Below are 6,354 nucleotides of genomic sequence, written 5' to 3'. Positions count from 1 at the left end.
GCTCAAAGTCTTGGATCCTTTTTATTACCCTTGCCTTTTGGTTTTAAGGGCTATTGGCTTTTTTTGCTCTTGCCTTTTGGTTTTAAGAGCTTTGGCTTTTTCTGCTTGCTTTTTCTCTTTTTTTTTCTATTTTTTTTCACTATTTTTTTTTCTGCAAGCTTTGTATTCACTGCTTTTTCTTGCTTTAAGAATCATTTTTATGATTTTTCAGATTATCAAATAACATGTCTCCTTGTCATCATTCTTTCAAGAACCAACATATTTAACATTCTTAAACAACAACTTCAAAAGACATATGCACTGTTCAAGCATTCATTCAGAAAACAAAAAGTATTGTCACCACATCAATATAATTAAACTAAGTTCAAGAATAAATTCGAAACTCATGTACTTCTTGTTCTTTTGAATTAAAACATTTTTCATTTAAGAGAGGTGATGGATTCATAGGACATTCATAACTTTAAGACATAGTTACTAAATACTAATGATCATGAGATAGAGACACAAAACATAAACACACATATAGCATAAAGAAAATGAAAAACAGATAAAAATAAGAACAAGGAATGAGTCCACCTTAGTGATGGTGGCGTTTCCTTCTTGAGGAACCAATGATGTCCTTGAGCTCTTCTATGTCTCTTCCTTGTCTTTGTTGCTCATCCCTCATTGCTTTTTGATCTTCTCTAATTTCATGAAGGATGATGGAGTGCTCTTGATGTTCCACCCTTAGTTGTCCCATGTTGGAACTTAATTCTCCTAGGGAGGTGTTGATTTGCTCCCAAAAGTTTTGTGGAGGAAAGTGCATCCCTTGAGGTATCTCAGGGATTTCATGGTGATGAGCTTCCTCATGTGTTTCTTGGGCTTCATGAGTGGGCTCTCTTGCTTGCTCTATCCTTTTCTTGGTGATGGGCTTTTCTTCCTCAATGAGAAGGTCTCCTTCTATGAAAGCTCCGGTTGAGTAACATAGATGGCAAATAAGATGAGGAAAAGCTAGCCTTGCCGAGGGGGATGGCTTTTCGGCTATTTTATAGAGTTCAAAGGAGATGACTTCATGAACTTCTATTTCCTCTCCAATCATGATGCTATGAATCATGATGGCCCGATCCACAGTAACTTCAGATCGGTTGCTAGTGGGGATGATGGAGCGTTAGATGAACTCCAACCATCCTCTAGCTACAGGCTTGAGGTCCAGTCTTCTTATTTGAACCGGTTTGCCTTTGGAGTCAATCTTCCACTGAGCTCCTTCCTCACATATGTCCATAAGGACTTGGTCCAACCTTTGATCAAAGTTGACCCTCCTTGTGTAGGGGCGTGCGTTCTCCTCCGTGTTTGGCAAGTTGAACGCCAACCTCACATTTTCCGGACTAAAATCTAAGTATTTCCCCCGAACCATTGTAGTATAATTTTTTTTTATTCGGATTCTTACTTTGATCATGGTTCCTAGTGATCCATGCATTGGCATAGAACTCTTGAACCATTAGGATGCCGACTTGTTGGATGGGGTTTGTTAGAACTTCCCAACCTCTCCTTTGGATTTCATGTCGGATCTCCGGATACTCATTCTTTTTGAGCTTGAAAGGGACCTCGGGGATCACCTTCTTCTTGGCCACAACATCATAGAAGTGGTCTTGATGGGCTTTGGAGATGAACCTTTCCATCTCCCATGACTCAGAGGTGGAAGCTTTTGTCTTCCCTTTCCCTTTTCTAGAGGATTCTCCGGTCTTAGGTGCCATCAATGGTAATGGAAAAACAAAAAGCTTATGCTTTTACCACACCAAACTTAAAATTTTGCTCGCCCTCGAGCAAGAGAAGAAAGAATAGATGAAGAAGAAGAAGAAATGGAGGTGAGGGAGAGAGAGGTGTGTTTCGGCTAAGAAGGGTGAGAGAGGGTTATGTTGTGTGAAAATGAAGAAGAATGGAGGGCTTTATATAGGGACGAGAGGGGGGTTAATGGTTCGGCCATATGGGTGGGTTTGGGTGGGAAATTGATTTTGAATTTTGAAGGTAGGTGGGGTTTATGAGGTAGGTTTATGGGGAAGAGTGGGTGGATGTGAGTGGTGAAGAGGTAATAGGTAAGAGAGATTGAGGTGATTGGTGAAGAGTTTTAGGGAAGAGTGTTTATGGGATTGTGTGAAAGAGGGGTGAGAAGAAGTGAGTGGAGGTAGGTGGGGATCCTGTGGGGTCCACAGATCCTGAGGTGATCCTGTGGGGTCCACAGATCCTGAGGTGTTCAAGGATTTACAACCTTGCACCAAATTAGGCATGCAAAATGCCCTTGCACACAACTCTGGGCATTCAGCGCCAGATTGGTGCTTGTTTTGGGCGTTGAACGCCCATTTGTTGCCCATTTCTGGCGTTGAACGCCAGAACCATGCTTGTTCTGGACGTTCAGCGCCAGCTCTTCTCCAGGGTGCAACTCTGGCGTTCAGCGCTAGATTGCTACCCATTTCTGGCGTTGAACGCCAGATTCATGCTTTTTACTGGCGTTTAAACGCCAGAAAGCTCTCCTCCAGGGTGTGATTTTTCTTCTGCTGTTTTTTATTCTGTTTTTAATTTTTATATTTTTTCGTGACTCCACATGATCATGAACCTAATAAAACATGAAAAACAATAGAAATAAAAATAAAAATAATATTAGATAAATAAAAATTGGGTTGCCTCCCAACAAGCGCTTCTTTAATGTCAATAGCTTGACAGTGAGCCCTCATGGAGCCTCACAGATGTTCAGAGCTTTTGTTGAGACTTCCCAACACCAAACTTAGAGTTTGGTTGTGGCCTCCCAACACCAAACTTAGAGTTTGACTGTGGGGCTCTAGTTGACTCTGTAGTGAGAGGAGCTTTTCATGCTTCCTCTCCATGTTTGTAGAGAGAGATCCTTGAGTTTTAAACACAATGTTGTCCTCATTTAATTTAAGGATTAATTCTCCTCTGTCTACATCAATCACAGCTCTTGCTGTGGCTAGGAAGGGTCTTCCAAGGATGATGGATTCATCCTTATCCTTCCCAGTGTCCAGGTCTATGAAATCAGCAGGGATGTAAAGGTCTTCCACCTTTACTAACATGTCCTCTACTTGTCCATAAGCCTGTTTTCTTGAATTGTCTGCCATCTCTAATGATATTTTAACAGCTTGCACCCCATAGATTCCCAGTTTCTCTATTACAGAGAGGGGCATGAGGTTTATCCCTGAACCAAGGTCACACAGAGCTTTAAAGGTCATGGTGCCTATGGTACAAGGTATTAGGAACTTTCCAGGATCCTGTTTCTTCTGAGGCAATCTTAGTTGCTCCAGATCACTCAGTTCATTGGTGAACAAGGGAGATTCATCCTCCCAAGTCTCATTACCAAATAAACTGGCATTCAGCTTCATGATTACACCAAGGTACTTGGTAACTTGCTCTTCAGTAACATCCTCATTCTCTTCAGAAGAAGAATACTCATCAGAGCTCATGAAGGGCACAAGGAGGTTCAATGGAATCTCTATGGTCTCTAGATGAGCCTCAGATTCCTTTGGTTCCTCAAAAGGAAACTCCTTGTTGATCACTGGACGTCCCAGGAGGCCTTCCTCCTTGGGATTCACGTCCTCCTCCTCACAAGTGGGTTTGGCCATGATGGCTATATCAATGGCCTTGCATTCTCCTTTTGGATTTTCTTCTGTATTGCTTGGGAGAATACTAGGAGGAATTTCAGTGACCCTTTTACTCAGCTGGCCCACTTGTGCCTCCAAATTTCTAATGGAGGACCTTGTTTCATTCATGAAACTCAAAGTGGCCTTAGATAGATTAGAGACTAAGTTTGCTAAATTAGAAGTATTTTGTTCAGAGTTCTCTGTCTTTTGCTGAGTGAATGATGGAAAAGGCTTACTGTTGCTAAACCTGTTTCTTCCACCATTATTAAAGCCTTGTTGAGGCTTTTGTTGATCCTTCCATGAGAAATTTGGATGATTTCTCCATGATGCATTATTGGTATTCCCATAAGGCTCACCCATGTAATTTACCTCTGCTATTGCAGGGTTCTCAGGATCATAAGCCTCTTCTTCAGTAGGCGTCTCTTGAGTACTGTTGGATGCAACTTGCATTCCATTCAGACTCTGAGAAATCATATTGAGCTGCGTCAATATTTTGTTTTGAGCCAATATGGCATTCAGAGTATCAATTTCAAGAACTCCCTTCCTTTGAGGCGTCCCATTGCTCACAGGATTCCTCTCAGAGGTGTACATGAACTGGTTATCAGCAACCATGTCAATGAGTTCTTGAGCTTCTGCAGGCGTTTTCTTTAGGTGAATGGATCCACCTGCAGAGGTGTCTAATGACATCTTTGATAACTCAGACAGACCATCATAGAAAATATCCAAAATGGTCCATTCTGAAAGCATGTCAGTAGGACACTTTTTGGTCAGTTCCTTGTATCTCTCCCAAGCTTCATAGAGGGGTTCACCTTCTTTTTGTTTGAAGGTTTGAACATCCACTCTAAGTTTGCTAAGCTTTTGAGGAGGAAAGAACTTAGCCAAGAAGGCCGTGACCAATTTTTCCCAGGAGTTCAGGCTATCTTTTGGTTGAGAGTCCAACCAGATTCTAGCTCTGTCTCTTACAGCAAAAGGGAAAAGCATGAGCCTGTAGACTTCAGGATCTACTCCATTAGTCTTTACAGTATCACATATCTACAAGAATTCAATTAAGAACTGAAAAGGATCTTCAGATGGAAGTCCATGAAACTTGCAGTTTTGTTGCATCAGAGAAACTAGCTGAGGTTTCAGCTCAAAATTGTTTGCTCCAATGGTGGGGATGGAGATGCGTCTTCCATGTAAATTGGAATTAGGTGCAGTAAAGTCACCAAGCATCCTCCTTGGATTATTGTTGTTAGGTTCGGCTGCCATCTCCTTTTCTTGTTCGAAATTTTTAGTAAGGTTGTCTCTGGATTGTTGTAATTTAGCTTCTCTTAGTTTCCTCTTCAGAGTCCTTTCAGGTTCTGGATCAGCTCCAACAAGAATGCCTTTTTCCTTGTTCCTGCTCATAAGAAAGAGAAAAGAACAAGAAGAGAAGAGGAATCCTCTATGTCACAGTATAGGGATTCCTTTTAGGGAAGAAAAATATAAGAAAAATCTGAACTCAGAGAGAGAAAGAGGGTTCGGATTTTGGTGAGTGAAGGAGAGATGTTAGTAGATGAATAAATAAATAGAATAAGAAGGGGGAGAGAAGAAGTTCGAAAATAATTAAAAATAAAAAATAAAAATTTGAAAATAAAAATTAAATTAAATTTAAAATTAAAATTAAAACAATTAGTTAATTAAAATTGAATTTTGAAAAAGAGGAAGATAATTTTCGAAAATTAAGAGAGAGAAGGGTTAGTTAGGTAATTTTGAAAAAGATATAATTGAAATTTAAAACGATATGATTGAAACAAAAAGATAAGATTTGAAAATCAATTTTAAAAAGATAAAAAGATAGGAAGTTAGAAAAGATATTTTAGAAATCAAATTTTTGAAAAAGATAAGATTTTTGAAAAAGATAAGATAAAAAGATATTTTCGAAAAGATATGATTGAAATTAATTTTGAAAAATATTTGATTTTTAAAACCACAATTAATGACTTGACTCACAAGAAATCACAAGATATGATTCTAGAACTTAAAGTTTGGATCTTTCTTAACAAGCAAGTAACAAACTTTGAAATTTTTTTGAATCAAAACATTAATCGATGATATGATTTTCGAAAATATGGAGATAAAGATAAGAAAAAGATTTTGAAAATATTTTGAAAATTTTTGAAAATAAATAAGAAAAATGAAAAAGATTTGATTTTTGAAAAAGATTTTGAAAAGATAAGATTTTTAAATTGAAAATTTGATTTGATTCATGAGAAATAATTAAATTTAAAAACTTTTTGACTAAATCAAATCATATTTTCGAAATTTTGAGAGAAAAAAAGGAAAAGATATTTTTTTTATTTTTAAATTTTTATAATGAGAGAGAAAAACACTAAAAATGCTTAATGCATGAAAATTTTAGATCAAAACAATGAATGCATGCAAGAATGCTATGAATGTCAAGATGAATACCAAGAACACTTTGAAGATCATGATGAACATCAAGAACATATTTTTGAAAAATTTTATATGCAAAGAAAACATGCAAGACACCAAACTTAGAAATCTTTCATGTTTAGACTCTAACAAATGAAAAATGCATATGTAAAACAAGAAAAGACACAGAACAAGAAAACATCAAGATCAAACAAGAAGACTTACCAAGAACAACTTGAAGATCATGAAGAACACTATGAATGCATGAATTTTTGAAAAATGCAAGATGAAAAATTAAAAACAACATGCAATTGACACCAAACTTAAAACTTGA

The 6,354-nt window shown here is 37.8% G+C and overlaps 1 non-coding gene across 1 annotated transcript; it reads left to right on the top strand.

The window, feature by feature from the left end:
* Positions 1–4,367: 4,367 nt before the first annotated feature.
* Positions 4,368–4,475, top strand: LOC112753908 (small nucleolar RNA R71). The gene has a single exon (XR_003178269.1). It is a non-coding gene; the product is annotated as a small nucleolar RNA R71 (small nucleolar RNA).
* Positions 4,476–6,354: the final 1,879 nt, after the last annotated feature.

This window comes from Arachis hypogaea, chromosome 15 (genome assembly GCF_003086295.3).
Source record: "Arachis hypogaea cultivar Tifrunner chromosome 15, arahy.Tifrunner.gnm2.J5K5, whole genome shotgun sequence".
Lineage (NCBI taxonomy): Eukaryota > Viridiplantae > Streptophyta > Magnoliopsida > Fabales > Fabaceae > Arachis > Arachis hypogaea.
Note: the sequence above shows the minus strand (reverse complement) of the source record. Positions and strands in the feature narration are given on the sequence as shown.